This window comes from Scyliorhinus canicula, chromosome 16 (genome assembly GCF_902713615.1).
Source record: "Scyliorhinus canicula chromosome 16, sScyCan1.1, whole genome shotgun sequence".
Classification (NCBI taxonomy): Eukaryota; Metazoa; Chordata; class Chondrichthyes; order Carcharhiniformes; family Scyliorhinidae; genus Scyliorhinus; species Scyliorhinus canicula.
The window spans coordinates 21,272,936-21,292,092 of record NC_052161.1 but is presented as its reverse complement, the minus strand read 5'-3'; the positions used below and the strand labels follow the sequence as shown (position 1 = coordinate 21,292,092).

At 42.2% G+C, this 19,157-nt stretch overlaps 1 protein-coding gene across 1 annotated transcript in view; it reads right to left on the bottom strand.

Annotated features, from left to right (window-relative positions):
- pdzd8 (PDZ domain containing 8) overlaps positions 1-19,157 on the bottom strand; it is a 239,125-nt gene that overhangs the window by 217,321 nt on the left and 2,647 nt on the right. The gene's annotated exons all lie outside the window — the stretch shown is intronic.

Genomic DNA, 19,157 nt, shown 5'->3' with positions numbered 1-19,157 from the left:
ACAGATTTTGGAGGTGGCAGCACCTTTAAGGACTTGGATAGTTAGTTGCACAACCATCTAACCCAATCCATCAAATGGAATAGGTATATCTTGGACTGGGCTCTTTCCCATTATTATTTAATCCAAGAAGGAAAGAGAAATATGAAATAAAAGCAGGAAGTGATGGAAACAAATAGCAAATCAATCTGCATCGAAAATAGAAAAGTGGTCAAATGTTTCATTTCCAAGGAAGAGTCCCAACTGAAGACTTAATCTGTTTTGCTACTTCAAATGTTGGCATGACTATTTTCCATTTCCATTACTGCTCTCTGCATTGTCAGCCTCCCAGAGCAAGAACTTTAAAGTTCAACAGCATGCACAATCTATACGGTTATGGACTGTTCTGAAGTTGGCAAAAATCTGCAATTAACGTTAACTTTAAGAAAAGTAATTGTCAAGTTATACACTGACTTAGGCTTAGTTTGGGCGGGTAAGTCCCCACGGGTGAAAAAGGTGATGCTCGAGAGGAAACGGGGGGGGGGCTTGCCCTACCAAATTTTAGTAATTATTACTGGGCGGCCAATATTGCGCAACTGTACACTGACCATGAGGTAATCAAACTGAAATACAGAAGCAGCACTGCCAAAGAATACCACAGATCATTTGTAAGTTAAAGAGACTCAAATGTTCCCCAAGCCATGAATTTGCCTCTTCTAGTTTATCTCCTATCTCCACTTTATGCCCGCTCCAACTCAACTCATCTGTGAAATCCACCTCATGCTCTTGTGACCCTACTCCCATTAAACTTCCAATCATGAAACTTCCCTTTCTGGCCTCCATCCTAGCTGTTAATGTAAAAAGTCCCCTCTCTTCTGCCCCCTTCCTTTTGTAATTTGTTAGAAACCACTTCTCAAAAAAGAAATCCATTTTGGAGCCATCCCATCTCCAATCGCCCTTTTCCAAAGTCTTTTGAAGGCTGTAACTTCCCAAACCCATGACCATCATTCTCACAACTCCATGTTTGAACTTTACCAATCAGGTTCACATCCGCCACAGCGCTGACATCCTATCCAACTTGGAACATGATGCACTATTTCTCCTCATTCTTCTCGATCTGTCTGCAGCCTTTGATGAGGTTGGTCATATCAAACTCCTCAAAGGCATTTCTTCTATCATCCAATTGGGTAGGACTGCCCTCTCATGGTTTCATTCTTAATTATCCAGTCATAGTTAGAGAATCGCCAGCAGTAACTTCTATTTCCACTCCTACACCTCTGAAGTCTGACTCTTTAACTATTTCCAATCTACATGCTGCCCCTCATCAACCAAACATACATTAGATGCCACATATCTGCCAACAGTATCAACTCTACCACACCATCACCTCTCTCAGCTCTCCTGTTGGCTGATTTATTACACTGCTTGTCCAACTTGCAGTTTTGAAGGAGCAGAAATGTCATCCATTTAACTATTCAGAAGACTGAAGCCATTTTCTTTGGCCTGCACTACAAACCCAATTCCCTAGTCAACAATTACATCTTCCTCTCCAGCCATTGAGGCTTAACCTAACTGTTCGCAACCTTGCCATCCTAACTGACCCAGAGTCAAGCCTCCAAAATCCATATTCTCTCAATCACCAAGGTCTACATCTACCCGTGTAATATTGCTGATCTTCACCTGTGCCTCAGCCCAACTATTACCTTTGCGACTTTCCGACTCAACTACTCCAAAGCTCCTGGCCAGTCTCCCATCCCCCACACTCCAGAAAACCCAAACCTCTGCCGCCTGCGTACTAACTCGCACCAGGTCCTGTTCTTCTCACCTATTAGTCCTATGCTGGCTACAAACATCTCAATACTCATCCAAATCTTATGGGCTTACCCCTCCTTTTCCTTGCTATCAAGCCCTTGTCAGCTGTTCTAATATCTCCTTCAGTGGTTCAGGTAATGGTGTGAAGTACCGTACTATGTCAAAGATATATAAATGTGAAGATGTTGCTGTTGAATTCCACTAGGAGTACCCCTTCTGAAATATAAAATGCAATAAAGAGCTGAATGTTCTTTTGTCTTCCTTCTTATTTCTGAATAGGTAGTAAGTGTTAATACCATCAGGGTAAAGAAACTGGTTTCATCTTATTGTAACAGGGCAACCAATAGGAGTTACTGTGTTCAAACAACAATAGCTCAAGCAATCTGGGTGACTGATCATCAGAGCAGCTCCCTCTTACATTGGGGTACAAGTTCCCCTAATGATCCTGCCAGTGTTTGGGATTTAAAGTGAGATGTTATGTCTTGATTGTATCTTTAATACTGTTCTCCCCCCCCCCCCCCCCCCCCCCAACACACACACCAAATACAGATTTTAAAGTTTAGATTCCATCATATTTACATTCACATTACTCATTCTTCCAGTGCTTTAATTTTATAATTTTACTCCAGTAAAACAAGAAGGCATTTTCAATCAGATTCTTAATGTTATACAACACAATTGATAAATAATGGGTGCATGGTCTTTCACACTACTACTATTTCCACCATTGTATCTGTTGGCAGCCCTGAGCTTTGCAGGAGTACTGTAATGCAAATATGGTAGTGCAACAATCACCACTTAAGAGATATGGAAGCTATAATACCAATAACACCAGACGTAAACAGGGATCATTAGTGCCATATGATACCACTATCCTCAGCTACATGAAAGGCTGTAATCTGTTTCACGTCACTGACTCGTACTGACCCTCCCCAGTAGCTGATAAAGTAAACCTTACGTATACACAGGATGATTCCACAACACAAACAGCGCATCATATTACAACGGTTCTAGCTAATGTGGTCCTGTAGTACAAAGAGTTCAAAGCTCTAATGTCATCATCCGGCAAAGCAACTAACCCCCCCAGTATGGATGGAGGGTTTCGAGTATGGCGGCGGGCGGGGTGGGAGATGTGTTCCTGAAAGGCAGCTTTGCGTGTTTGAGGAGCTTGGAGGAGAAATTTGGGCTGGTATGGGGAAATGATTTTAGGTACCTACAGTTGCGGGACTTTGTTCGTAGACAGGTCCCATCTTTCCCACGCCTCCCGCCAATGGGGATCCAAGACAGAACAGTCTCTAGGGGGGAGGAAGGGGAGGGTTGAGTCTCTGATATTTATAAGGTGCTCATGAGGGAGGAAGGGTCCCAGACAGAGGAACTGAAACTTAAATGGAAGGAGGAGCTAGGCGGGGAAATGGAGGATGGGCTGTGGGCAGAGGCCCTGAGTAGGGTAAATTCGACCGCGACATGTGCCAGGCTCGGGCTGATTCAATTTAAGGTCGTTCACCGGGCCCACATGACGGTGGCTCGGATGAGCAAATTCTTTGGGATAGAGGACAAATGCACTAGGTGCGCGGGGAGGACCAGCGAACCACGTTCACATGTTTTGGGCATACCCTAAGCTTAGGCGGTACTGGGAGGGATTTGCGGGCGTCATGTCCCGGGTGCTAAAAACAAGGGTGGCGATGGGTCCAGGGGTGGCAATGTTTGGGGTTTCGGAAGACCCAGGAGTCCAGGGGGAGAAAGAGGCCGATGTTTTGGCCTTTGCTTCCCTGATAGCCCGGCGACGGATACTATTGGCGTGGAGGGACTCAAAGCCCCCGAAGACGGAGTTGTGGCTTGCGGACATGTCGAGTTTCCTGGGTATGGAAAAAATTAAGTTCGCCTTGAGGGGATCTGTACAGGGGTTCGCCCGGAGGTGGCAACCATGTATTGACTTCTTTGCGGGAGAGTGAGCGTCAGCAGGGGGTGGGGGGGTAGAGTAGAGTAGGAGGGATAAAATGGCGGGTAGTACCGGTGAGAGAGGAGCGGGCTTGTGCAGTATGTTACGATTGAAGTATTGAAAGTACGTGGATGTTTGCACATTTTTGCCTTTTTTGCTTTCTTTCTGTTGATGTCTGTAACTGTTTACAAAGCCAAAACTACCTCAATAAAATTGTTTATTAAAAAGAAAGCAACTAACCCCACAAGCAAAATGCAGCAGGCTCCGTAGGGCTGTGCGCTGCCCAAAACATCAAAGTCATCACAGAGCATTATTTTTCCAATCTAATAATAATAATCTTTATTGTCACAAGTAGGCTTACATTAACACTGCAATGAAGTTACTGTGAAAAGCCCCTGGTCGCCACATTCCAGCACCTGTTCGGGTACACTGAGGGAGAATTGAGAATGTCCAAATGATCTAACAGCACGTCTTTCAGGCCTTGTGGGAGGAAACCAGAGTACCCGGAGGAAGGCCACACAGACATGGGGAGAACGTGCAGACTCCACACAGATAGTGACCCAAGCCAGGAATCAAATCTGGAGCTGTGAAGTAACAGTGCTACCCACTGTGCTACCGTGCCGCCCACAATCTAAGACTAAGTTTAGGGCAACAGGTTTAGAACTACACTTCACCCAGACCTACTCCCTCCAATAGCAGTTCCTAGATAAAAACCATATCCTTGTGGTCACTTTACTTAAAATAGAGCACATAGGATACGGAGCACTTAGGTTTATGTTTTTTGTGCTTTGTAACAGATAAGAGCTCAGATGCTTGTCAGAATTAATGAGCAGTTAGTTTTCCAATTCATACATTGGTTCAGTTACATAATACTTTATGAAGTCTTACAACACCAGGTTAAAGTCCAACAGGTTTGTTTCAAACACGAGCTTTCGGAGCACGGCTCCTTCTTCAGGTGAATGGAAAGGCTTCCATTCACCTGAAGAAGGAGCCGTGCTCCGAAAGCTCGTGTTTGAAACAAACCTGTTGGACTTTAACCTGGTGTTGTAAGACTTCTTACTGTGCTCACCCCAGTCCAACGCCGGCATCTCCACATCATAATACTTTATATTCAGTCATTTCAATTTAGACGCATGACTGATTCATTGGTCTAATCCAATCTTCTTGGGCTCAGTACAGCTCGTTAAATTAAAGCATTCATATCTGTTCAGGACAATTTAGTGATGGTATGTCGTCACTACTGGAGAGAGGAGAGTTGAAGCAGATACAGAATAGTACTCAAACTCTTGCAATTATCGCAAACACACGCAACATTCCTCAATTTGCAAAAGGTCAAATTTTTAACTGGGTATACTAACGAGTAGAGCAATTCAGAAGAAAAATGGGATACAGATATGTTGTACAAGTTGGAAAACCCACTATGAGCAAAGGCTTAAATAAGTTACATGGCCTTCTGAACATCTGAAATGCATTCTATGCTTTCCTGCTCCGGAAAGAGGGTCAACTATATTATGGGATACTATTCACCTAAAGGAAAAAAAAACCTTTTCACTTATATAGTGCCATCCACAGTCCACATAAATAGCTATACCTTCCGACGCCATTAGGCTGTGTATCTTTCGACGGTTGTGCTTGTGCAAATGTTGTGAATTTCTGTCAAACTCATCAATGTCTCCTAAAACTAAGGTCATCAACTTAGTTTATGTGTATTCCCTTTCCTGTCCAAGCTTTGAAAAATTTCAAGGACTGAAACTTAAATTCGATTGATAAAACTATTCAGCACAGATTGTGTCACACTTCAACAAAATATATTACATACTTCCAACTTCATGGAATTCTAAGCACTTTGCAGAAGAAATTCTTAAAGTTTCTACACAGCTTTACCTAAAATCAGTGTATTGTTAAATTCATTGTCCGATTTATTTTTTTATGGGGCCCCAAGAAGAATTTTGCACAATTGCAGCCTGTAACAAAAACTGTTCAAACTGTTACCCATTTTCATGAGAATTTTCATTTACCTTCACTCTCTCGATAAATGACTCGCCTCCCATTCTAATTCTTTGACATCCTTTCTGCATTTTTTCACTTTTTCCATCTTCTCAATTTGTACTGTGTATGAATCTTTTTCTGTTCATCTCCAACTCTCACTCATACTCTTACTGGAAGTATTTGTGTGTTCAACTCTACTATATTCTACATGTCTCCCATAATTTTATTTCCATGCATCTACCTTCAGTTATATTTGCTCCTCTGGTCTGCCTACTGAACTATCTTTTCCTTTGCTCAATACATGGTCTCTGTTTCCACATATTGTTTGCGCTCTCTTTTTCCTCTCATTTTTCATCAACATACCAACATAGGAAATAAGTGCAGAAGTAAGCTACATCTTCTGAGCCTGCTCTGTCATTCAATAAGATCATGGCTGATCTGTCTGTGTTTTTAATTCTACATTTGATTCCCTTTGCCAACAAGAATCTATCTACCTCTGCCTTAAAATTATTCATGATGTGGAGATGCCGGCGTTGGACTGGGGTGAGCACAGTAAGAAGTCTTACAACACCAGGTTAAAGTCCAACAGGTTTGTTTCAAACACGAGCTTTCGGAGCACGGCTCCTTCTTCAGGTGAATGGAAAGGCTTGTTCCAGAAATGTTTATATAGACACAGTCAGAGATGCCCCGGAATGCGAGCACCTGCAGGCAATCAAATCATCAAAGATGCAGAGAGAGAGGTAACTCCAGGTTAAAGAGGTGTGAATTGTCCCAAGCCAGTTCAGTCGGTAGGCCTCTGCAAGTCCAGGCTTGTTGGTGGGGGCCGAATGTAATGCGACATGAATCCCAGATCCCGGTTGAGTCCGGTTAAAATTATTCAATGACTCTGTCTCCACCACATTTTAAGGCAGAGTTCCAAAGTCTCACAACCCTCAGAAAAAAAAATTATCCTAAAGGACAATTCCTAATTTTAAAACAGTGCCTTCTAGTTCTGAACTCACCGACAAGAGAAACCATCCTTTCCATGTCCACCTTGTCAAGACCATTCAGGATCTTATACACTGCAATCAAATCACCCCTCACACTTCCAATAGAAACAAGCCCAGTCTGTCTTCAGAAGACAGCTCTCTCACTCCTGGTATCAGCCTAGTAAGCCTCCTCTGAACCATCTCCAATGCATTTACATCCTTCCTTAAATAAGGAGACCAAAACAGCACAGAGTGGTCAATATGTGGTCTCACCAATGCCCTGTAGAACTGAAACATAATGTCCTTATTTAAATGTTAAATTCCCCTCATAATAAAGGACAGCATTCCATTAGCCTTCTTGATTACATGATGTGCACGAATACTAACTTTTTGTGACTCATGCGTGAGACCACCTCGATCTCTCGAAATTCTGCAGTTGATCACTTCTCAGCCTTTAGGCTAAAATCAAGCCCAAGATGAGGTGCAATGCCTTTTCTTCTCAGCTTGGATCGTGTAGGTCTCTCTTATGGTGACCAAGAACTGGCTTCAATTTGAATCTGAATTGATTTTTGGAGCAAGGATTAAGGGCTGTCCACTGTGCATTGGCTTTGTAACTTTAAGGATGGGATTTTAGAAAGTGATTTTTTAAATTCTGCCATCATTCTGTATAAATAGCACTCTGCTTCTTTATTTTCCCTGCCAAAGTGAATTTCACATTTCCCCACATTATACGCCACCAGCTTTTTGCCGACTCACTCAACCTATCTATATGCATTTGTAAAATCTCATCTTCACAGAATGCTTTCCTACCTATCTTTATGTTGCCTGCAAATTTATTTACCACATCTTTGCTTCCTTCATCTCGGTCATTGGTGTAAATTGTAAAAGATTGAAGAACAGACCCCTGTGGGACTTCACTTGTCACATCCTGCCAGTCAAACAAAGACCCATTATGCACACACCGTTTTCTGCCTGACGGCCAACTACTATCTATGTTACCCCCTACACCATTAGCTTTTATTTCTGCAATAACTGTTGATGTGGCACCTTATCAACTGTCTTCTGAAATCTAAGTACAGTCCACCTACAGGCTTCCCTTTATCCACAGCGCATGTTATTCCTTCAAAGAACTTAAATACATAGGTTAAACATGATTTCCCTTTCACAACACCATGCCGGCTCTTCCCAATTATCTTCAGTTTTTCCAGGTGCCCAATTCTCACCTTCTTAATCAATTCTAACACCGTCCCCACAACAGACAGCATGCTAACTGGCCTATAGTTTCCGTTTTTCCATTTCCCTCCCTGCTGCAATAGAGTTTATATGGTGGTTTGCAGGTCAACGCCTAGGCTTGGAGTGAATAGATTGTGCTAGGCTGGAGGACCAGGTGCTGAAGCTGGAGAATATGTGCTCCATGAGGAAGCAGAGACCAGTATCTGGCAGTCAAGCTCTGGCTGTTGTAATTAGTCAAACTGTAGCTGTTGTGCATTGTCTATTTATTATTGCTAGATGCAGCTTTATCTTTTTTTTTTTAAATCAGCCATGGAAAGTGGATGGCAGTAGAAAGGTCAGCATCTATTGCCCATCCTCAATGGTCCTCAAGATGGTGGTGGTAATGAGTCGCCTTCTTGAACCACTGCAGTTCATGTGGTGAAGGTACATCCAAATGCTGTGAGGTAAGGAGCTCCAGGATATGGACCCAATGAATGAGCAGCAACATAGTTCCAAGGCAGGGTGGGTGTGACTTGGAGGGAAATGTGGAGGCGATGGTGCCCCCATGTGTGCTGCTCTTGTCCTCCTACATGGGGGAGTTCACAGGTTTTGGAAATGGCTTTAACGAGTTGCTGCAATGCACCTCATATTGTTAGAATTTTGCACTAAAGGCAGAAGGAATCAACATTTAAGGTGGTGGACGCGGCACCAATCAAGTGGGCTGCTTAGCCCTCGATTTTGAGAGTTTCTCGAGTGTTGTTGGAGCTGCACTCATCTAGGAAAGTGAGAGGACGTCATCACATTCCTAACTGGTGCTGGGGATGGAAAGCTCTGGGAGTCAGAAGGTTAATTGTTTGCTGCAGACCAGCTTCTGACCTGCTCTTGTGGTCAAAGCATTAATGTCCAGTTACGTTTCAATTCATAATACATTTGTGTGGTGGCCAGTCTCCTGACCTAATTCAGTATTATATTCAGTATAGTACTATGTAATTTGCATACTTATTGTTCTGCAGTGTCTGTATATTATTATTGCAGGGGTGCAGTTCTACCAGTAATAATTATGCGTCAATAGAAATGCCATTGCCACGTTGCTGTCGCTGAGCTACTCCATTACCACAATATTCCTTTCACCCGAAAATGATTCTTGGGTCAAGGGTGAGACAAGCAAAATCCAGAGTTTGGTGAAGGTTTCCATTTGACCTTGGAGTGGGTTACTGGAGCCACAACTAAGAATCATATTTGAAACTGAGCTGCAAATCACAGGCTAGGGGGCAAAACACAGGCTAGGAGCAGACGTATCAGCAACATAAGCAGCAAAAGAAAGAGACCAGAACTATTTACTCAATTCAAATTCTGTATCAATCAAACATCCTATATGAATCAACATTTTACTAAACATAAAAATGCTTAAAAATAAATTAAGATTTACCCAAAAGGCCAACCCACTTCAATAATCTGGACATTATCTCAAATTTTCCAATCATGATCGAAACCCCTATTCCCAATCAGCCCTAAGAATTGTCCCTCATCTTCCAATGGAGGAACCTGCAGATCTAGCACAGGGAAGACACACATCAGTGAAGGCAATCCACACAAAAGCCATGTCCACTTTTTATAGCAGTAGGAAGTGCTCACTAACACACCAAAGAACTGTGGGATATTAAAACAGTTACTCCGCGTGTTACTGAATGAGTGTTTAGTTGGATTCATCCAGTCTCCATCTCTACCTCAGAAATAGAAATTTTTGGAAGATCCCAAGAGAATCAGAAGTTTGAACTTCCTATGCAATTCCCACGGCGTCTGCGTATTGGGATTTCCAAAGAGCCCCCGTAGCGCATCTCGGGGAGTATGTCCAATCCCTGATGATGCAAAGGCTGGAAGATCTGGGATTATTAAAATTAAATTATCTTTTAAAATGCTATAATGGTGCAAAAATAATGGCATCTTGCTGAAATCACCGAGTGGATAGTACAGTAAAGCTATCATAGGTATTGCTGAAACATGAATGTTTTAGGTCAAACAGCTGTAATGGAAACACTTTCTACTATCCATTAAGCAGCCAGTTTGATAGAATGTGAAATTGTAAGTTCTTATTAACCAAACACAAGTGAAAACCGCTGGAAGATGTCTTCCTGAAAATTCTTCCACAGAATAATTTGTTTTCTGGTGATTATTGTTTATTCTGTATAATTAATGGTAATTCGCATATCCTCAAGAAGCCCTATTCCGCCTCATTCCTGGTACCAAGGTGAAGTCAGCAGCTGCATCAAGACGTCACAAAGCCAGGCTGCTCACAACCTTGGTGTCACATTTGATCCCATGATGGGTTTACAACCTCATATGCATGCAATTGCTAAGACCACCTACTTCCACCTCCAAAACATTGTCCAATTTCACCCCTCTCAGCTCATCAGCTGCCGAAACCCTCATTCATTACCTCTAGATTTGATTATTCCAATGCAGTCCTGGCTGCTCTCCCAAATTCTTTTAACAGCAATAAACATGCGGTCACCCAAAATCCTACTTTCCATTTCACCCTGTGCACTTCACAATTAATAGAAATAAAAATCCCCAAATATTTAAGCAAATGTTGTTAAAGATAGAGTACTACTCAAATAGAGAAAGATTTATGAGGCCTAACAATAAACAATAAATATTGGGCTGAATTTCAATGACAAATGCATTTGAAAACTATGAGCAGAATCCATCGAGCTTGCCCCATTCCATGATGGCCGCAGTATCATAAATATTTCTTCCTTCCCTCCAAGCCTCCTTGTTGGTTATAAAGGTTGTGTTGATATTGTCTTTCATGGAGAAAAGCATCGCAAGATAAGAATGTGTGCCAAACGAAAAGAGGCAAGATTAGAAAACACTCAAAAACAGTGAAAACCCATTACTGTATATTACACAAGTGACCTTGTCTAAGAGCACAATTGATGCAAGTTGTGCACGTGTTACAGTGGCTGCTTCGCAAGTCGCAAGACTGTTTATGCTGTTGCTACTTACTGGCCTCAGAGTTTCATTGCAAGCTGTTACATTTTAAATGTTTTGATAGCAGCACCATCTGCACTCCCAAAACATCTAAATTAACACTGTCTGCATTTAAAACATGGCCAGGAGATCTAAGGGACTGCCATTAGCATGTTTAGACCAAGTCTGGCAGTGTTCTGAAGTTGTACATCATGTGGCATCAAACTCAAGCATTGTGACATAACAAGGTTTGCACTGTTTCGAATATGAACAGTAAATGCTGGAAATACTCAGCAGGTCCTAGTGGGCAGCATCTTCAGAAGGAAAAAAAAGGTAACATTTCAAGCCCATGACCTTTCAGCAGATCTGGGAAAAGTTTGAGATAAAATAGGTTGTGAGCAAGAGGTGGGTGGGACAAGGACAAACGGATGTTGCGTGATAGGATGAAAGATAGGGGACAATGAAAGATAGGGGACACTGAATGACAGGAGTCTTCCAGGGCCAAAGGGAATGGTGATGAGGCAAGAGAAGAGGCAGAGAAACAAAAGATGTGCCTAGAGCAGGTGCGCTGCTCTCTGTAAGCAAAAACACATGCTGGTGTCAACCGGGAGCAGAATCCAGAGTTGGACCATTGTTGTTCCATCACCACAAATGATTGAAATAAAAGTGTCAATATATCTGAACCTACAAATCTTATTCAACCACAACCCCATCTATTGAAACAGAACCACAAAAGCAAAGTATAGCAGCAACTGGGGCAGCACGGTGGCGCAGTGGTTAGCATTGCTGCCTCACGGCGCCGGGGTCCCAGGTTCGATTCCAGCTCTGGGTCACTGTCCGTGTGGAGTTTGCACATTCTCCCCGTGTTTGCGTGGGTTTCACCTGCACAATCCAAAAACGTGCAGGGTAGGTGGATTGGCTAAACTGCCCCTTAATTGGAAAAAATTAATTGGGTACTCTGAATTTATTTTTTAAAAATAGTCCCAACTGTCAAATCGGCAGCAACTGTCAAATAAGCATTTCCAGAGGATCACTTGGGCCTCTAGCCAAGCACAGATGAAGCAAAATGGAGCCCAAATATTTTATTTTTAATTTGTACTGCCCTTTTTATTTGCATCAGCAGTAAAGCCAATATTTGGGCTGGGGGGTTACATGGTTCAATATTTCTTTTTTTTAAATTGAAGTTTTACATAACAAAATAACAAACAACGAGAATGCAAGAGTGCAGGAAATTATTGGCAAATATTTTTTTTAAACACATAATTAATTTTAACCCTAGTACTAAACCCCCTGTAACAGCTGACAGTGTCCAGATCCTTAAAAATGGAAATATAATAATCTTTATTGCCACAAGTAGGCTTATATTAACACTGCAATGAAATAAACGGTTGTCATCTCAAGTAAACCCTCTCCACTGACCCCTTCATGGTGAATTTGATTTTCTCTTAGTGTAGGAATGCCATTAAGTCACCCAACCAGGCAGAGGCACTGGGTGGAATAGTAGATAGTCAACCAAGCAATATTCACCCCCAAGCCATCAGTGAGGCAAAGGCGACAACATCCGTCTCTCCTCCAGAGTGAAACGCCAGTGAATCAAAACCCTAAATATGGCTACCAGTGGGCATGGGTTTAAATCTACCTGGATTATCTCCAACATTTCCTAAAAAAGGAAGCCCAGAAGCTGGCAAGTTTGGGCCAGGACCAAAACATACCTGTATGGTTAACTGGGGCAAGCGAACAGCGATCATATCTGTCCTCAACGTTTGGGGGGGGGGAAAAAACATTTATCCTATCTAGCCTTGGCCAAGTGCGCCCTGCATAACACGAACTGAATTAGGTTCAACCGAGCACATGAGGACATAGAGTTGACCCTGCAAAGGGCCTCCCGCCAAGTCTCACTACTAAGTATAGAACCCAGCTCACTTTCCCATTTCCCCCACCCCGTTTAGTGGAGAGTGGTCAGAGGGAATATGGCCATATAGCCCTGAAATAGAACCCTAGCTAGGCTGAGCCAACGATAAAATCCTCTTCAACAAGGAAGAAGGAGGAGGCAAAGGAAAAGAAGGGAAAACCGTGCAAGAGAAGCCACGAATGGTTCAAAATTTCGACATCAGGCGAAGGCAAAGACTGGGGCAATAATTTGATTTGTGGGGTCACGAGTGATGTGGGGGAGTAATTGAGTTCCACTACAACTCATGCAATATTAACCTTGAAGAAAAACTACAGCTTTTTCTGCCATGCATTAAAACTTGACTCCACAGGCCACAATGTAAACCTGGTAGCATATCAAAAGTAAGCAGCGAATTTCTCCTCTCCCATTTGAAACATTTTTTCAGGAAAATCAAGAAACATGGGAAGTAGGCAGAAAAGTGGAGTTGAGGCAGAAGATCAGCCAGGAAGGGCAATGTAGCCTACTCCTGTTCCTATTTTTAATACTTTAATGAGCACCAAATGATAAAGTCATTGAGATATTAGCTCATCCAGTCCATGCAGGTCTATGTAGAATAATCTAATCAGATCCCTGATATTCAACTGGACCATCCCTTGCAAATTGTGCAGTTCGTGTTTCATATACTGCAGTCAACCAATTGTAAAACAAACATCCTAAGATCGCTAACCATTCAAAAGTTAGAACAGTTACAGATGAATCACCAACTAGCTTAGTCTTTTCAGTCTTTCACGCATTTATTATTTATATTTGCTGTCAGTTACAAGAAGTGTACAATAATCCTCAAGTATGTATATTATTACTTACACCACTTTTTCTTCTCGTCAGGAACAATACGGAATGGGTTCACTAAAAATGGTTTCAACAAAGAGGCGGTTTGTAAAATTTAAATTGAACTAATATTTTCCTTGGCCTATTAGCCAAGTTGCTTATTTAGTTATGGTTCAATAAAGAAACAGTTCGAATTCATGATTAGATGATGCATGTCAAACCAGCTATCATCCTTTCCATGCCAAGCAAACAATTACTCTTGACTTTTCATTCAGAACTGTGCATCTTCTAAGGAAACATGTCTATGGCAAGGAGTTTTATTTCATTATGGTGGAATTGTTAATATTGTAATTCTGCATCAGTTACCCATGGGCGGCACGGTAGCACAGCGGTTGGCACTGTTGCTTCACAGCGCCAGGGACCCAGGTTCGTTTACCGGCTTGGGTCACTGTCTGTGCGGAGTCTGCACGTTCTCCCAGTGTTTGCATGGGTTTTCTCCGGGTGCTCTGGTTTCCTCCCACAACTCCCAAAAGACGTGCTGTTAGGTGAACTGGACATTCTGAATTCTCCCTCAGTATACCCGAACAGGCGCCGTAGTGTGGTGACTAGGGGATTTTCACAGTAACTTTATTGCAGTGTTAATGTAAGCTACTTGTGACACTAATAAATATTATTATGAGACACATTTCAATAAATTCTAAAAATAGATCAACTGCCTATTTCTGGAAGAAATAAGTAAAATGAAGTGGAGTAGCACGCCTGCTACATTCAGCCATTTTTAACACGAGATCCCTCAGGAAATTGCAGCAACCCTTCCTCCCCACCCAATATGCCTGGCTGTTCCTTTGCATATAGGCACAGTACAATATTTGTGCCTCACCTCAAGATAGGAAATGGAAATTAGGACAAAGTGGACTGGACTGTTCCAAGCATGTTGCAATTTGATTATCTTTTTTAAAAATACATTTGGAGAAATTATGTTTTTGTGCTTATAAAACTGAAAATATGAGAGCAATGTTTAAACTGAGTGGAAAAGCAGGAGAGGTTAATCTCGCAAAACAGAATCATCTGATAGGGTCCGGTAGGTTAAAAAAATCCCCACTTGTCTTTTACTTATTGTAATTGTTTATTTTATTTTCTATTTGAACACATGTTCTCCTGGGACCAGACTATGGAAAATATGTTTACAACCCAATCTGACGCGAGATATAGCAAGATATATGTACTTATGAACAGCAGGCCATGTGCAGCAAACTCACTAAAATGGTTTAATACCGTAAAAGAGCTGCTGGAACAATTGCATGATTGATGCAATATCTTGATTTTCAGGATTCATCCTGTGAGATACATGGTTTGAACTAAAGCTTGGGAGTTGGAACATAACTAGGAGCAGGATTATTCAATTCAGTCCCTTGAGCCCGCTCCACCATTCAATACGGTCATGGCTGATCGCACCTCAGCCTCAACTCCATTTTCTGCCCGTTCTCCATAACCCTTCAACCCATTACTAATTAAAAATCTGTCTTTCTCCTCCTTAAATTTACTCAAAGTCCCGGCATCCTGGGGTAGTGAATTCCACAGATTCACGACACTTTGAGAGAAGTAATTTCTCCTCATTTCAGTTTTAAATCTGCTATCCCTTATCCTAAAACTATTGCTAGATTGCCCCACAAGAGGAAGCATCTGCTCTCCGTCTACTTTATCAACGTCTACTTTTATCATCTTTTACCTCAATTCGATAGTTTCTCATTCTTCTAAACTCAAGAGAGAGTATAGGGCTAAACTGCTCAATCTCTCTTCACAAGACAAACCCCTAATCTCTGGAATCAATCTAGTAAACCTCCTCTGAAGTGCCTCTAATGCACTCATGAGGAGGTATACATGAGGAGGTATACATGAGGAAGTAGCAAACTGGCTGCTAAACAGCAAGTAAAGTGCAAAATTAATAACAATAATAGCTCCATTTGGAAAACAGTGACAAGAAGCTAAGACTAGGACCTCAACACTGCCTCATAACTTTAATGAAGACCTTGTAAATAAAATGACATTTGAAGTTGATAGAAATCTGCTGTCTAATTCAACTTACCAAAGAGGAACAGAACTAGAATATCTAAAAACTTAAGCATTTAGGCAAATTATGTTTAGCATTGAGAAGTAAAGTAACAGCCATCGGCATGGAAAAGAAAGAAAATCACAAAACAAAGGGCATATTGTTACATCAGATGGACCAGAAAAAGTATGTTAACCGAATAAACAAAACATGTTGCCACACTGTACAAGAACAGTTGCCAGAGCAAATAGAACACTGGGTATTTATGAAAAAAACGATGTCTCCAAGGAAACTAAGTGGGTATGCTCAGTGAAGCACTGGTGAAGTCACACAAGTAACTTCACCAGTCGTGCTCTTTGCACAAAGTGAAGCAGCAATATGGCTTCAGGATTAAGATTCTGATTAATAAACAAAGCACATTCAACCCGTTCACACTGGAATAATATATTTGAGAGACAGCATGTTACAAGAAATAAAGGTAGGAGTGATCAAAAAGTTCAATACAACTACTTCAAATTTAGGAGGGTGAAATCTGTCAGGAGGCATTAGGGTAAAATGGGAAAAAGTTAATCGACAACCTATTTTGACACTCAACTCAACTTTCTTTAAAAGTGTAAAGTGAAGTGCTGATTCACTATTTCCCTTTCAGCATTCTGTTCAAAGTGCTTACATTTTCTGGGGAAATAAAGTTTACGTTTTGGACTCCCAACATCAGAATCAAGCACCTCCTGTACTTTAATACCTCCACAAGCACATCAATTAATGGGGGATGGGGGGCAATAAATGCTGGCACAGCCTGTGACGCCCACGTCCCATGAACGAATAAATCAAATCTTAGTTGTCACCTGGGAATAACCAGTGTAATTTTAATTTTCATTTCAATCACCAAGAATCCATGGGTTTTAAGCAAGATTTTTGATTTCTTGAGAAGCAATGGATCTCCCAGAGCTTTCCCCACTGCAAGTCTAGACAAGGTGTATTTCTCCTGTGGATGCATTAGTCATACCACAAGTCTAAATATGAGAATTCACCCTTCTGAAGCTCTCTCAAGTGATACAAGTGTGCAGGCATGATTGTGTCACAGAAAGGTCATGCCAAATAAAGAGTGCATGCTATACAAAGAAAGTGTACGGTTATGAAATACCAATAAACTAACTTTAGTTTTATGCTATTTTACATCCTGTTCTGTTGAAACCTTTACAGCTTCAGCTAGTCTGAACACAGATCCTAGTAACTGTCCTACTGCACCAATCAATCCCAATGGCTCCTGGATTACTAGTCCAATGACATAACCAATACACCACGTCAAGCTTCTTGATGTGGAGGATCAACTCAGGATGAAGGGGACCAACAGCATCTCCTATGAAGTAGCAGGCCTTTTATTAAAACACAGCACTTTGATGTTGCACAGAGGAATGTTTCACTTGCTAAAGTAAAGGTCACCAGATAATAAGTTTAGATGAAGGCCCTTCAAACTATTTTTGATCTAATCCTTCAGTAGCCCTCCAATTGCAGCACCTAGTTCTTTATTAAATTACTCCCGACTTGGCCACAACCAACCTTCCTGGCATCTTATTCCAGCTGTCAATTGTAAAGAATTATTTCCTGATGTCTGGTTAAACTTGGCCTTCAGAATCATGAAATGGTGTTTTGTCATCTTGTCTGACAGTATTGTTTCAGATTAACTATTTTTCTGTATAAACCCTGCTTCGATATAATTTTCCAGGCCCTAATTTATTAAGTAGTTTCTCGCAGCCTTACTGCTTCTCATCAAGGAGTAGCATGATTCCCTCTTTATTGACCCTAGAATCAGAATGAGTCATCCATGCTATATACATCACAACTGTATACAGCAATGCAGGTACAGTCTGATCAGGGCATGTTACAAATTCAGCATAACCTCCAGAGGATTTGAGCACAATCTATTTAAGCAATACAATCCAGCATCTTTTTTGCTTTGTTTATTGCCACCCACAGTGTTTCAGTGATTAGGCAGAATGAACAATAAGTCAACTAAAACTCTCCACTGGGTTTCTCTCTCCCCCACCACCACATTCTCCTGTGCTCCCCTCCAAGTTTTCTCAGTGGTTGAAGAGTGAATAATAAATCAATCTACCTACAGTCCATCTGGTCTGTCTCACATATGACAATTTTAACTTCCAAGAGGTCAGGGGGTGTGGGGGTGGGAGAGGTGAATACCAGTATTGGAAAATATTCTCCCCTGACCACAGTGAATTGTTTGGACAGACTAGCTGAAAGGGATTTACAAGTTATACAGCAAAATATACATCATGACAAAGATGGTGATGAGCCATAGTGCACATCATGGGAAAAGGCCTGCTGCTTCATAAGGGAGACTGTTGGTCCCCTTCATGCTGAGCTATTCCTCAAAATCCAAAATCTCGGCCGGGAAGACGGTGGCATCATTGGAATCATAAAACAGTAACGTTGTTATCGTCCCAGATGACCAAAGGCTGCTTTCCTCTTTGAAGGGGAGAGCTGACTGATGGGTGATTTAACCGCAACTCAGGTGAGGGGCAAGGTTGAGAAGGCGGAGCTGTTATCAATAACCTCAGCCGGTACAGGAATTGAACTCGTGCTGATGGCCTCGTTCTGCGTCACAAATCTGCTGTCCAGCCAACTGAACTAAACTGGTCCCCCACAACTAGGCGTAACCATCTTTGGCTGCTTCATCAATGACCTCCCTTCCATCATAAGGTCAAAAGTGGGGATGTTTGCGGATGACTGCACGATGTTCAGCACCATTCACAACGCCTCAGATAATGAAGCAGTCCATGTCCAAATGCAAGACCTGGACAATATCCAGGTTTGGGCTGACAAGTGGCAAGTTACGCCACACAAGTGCCAGGCAATGACCATCTCCTACAAGAGATGTAGGACCGCCTCTCAACATTCAATGGCAATGCCATTGCTGAATCCCCACAATCAACATCCTGGGGTTTACCATTGATCAGAAACTGAACTGGCCTAGCAACATTAATAGTGGCTACCAGGGCAGGTCAAAGGCTAGGAACCCTACGGCAAGCAACTCGCCTCATGACCCCCCCAAAGCCTGTCCACCATCTGCAAGGCACAAGTCAGGAGTGTAATGGAATACTCTCCACTTCACCCAAGGAAGGAGCTGCGCTCCAAAAGCAAGTGATACGAAACAAACCTGTTGGACTTTAACATGGTGTTATAAGACTTCTTACTGTGCCTGGATGAATGTAGCTCCAACAACATTCAAGAAGCTCAACGCCATCCAGGGCAAAGCAGCCCGCTTGATCTCTCTTCCTTCCACAAGCATTCAAACCCTGGCACCATCTACAAGATGCACTGCAGTAACTCACCAATGTTCCTGAGACAACAAATTCCAAACCCACAACCAGTACCATCTAGAAGGACAAGAGCGGCAGATACCTGGGAACCCCACCACCCTCCAAGTCACTCAGCACCCTGACTTGGACACATCACCGCTCCTTCACTGTCGCTGGGGCACCATCCTGGACTTCCCTCCCTGAC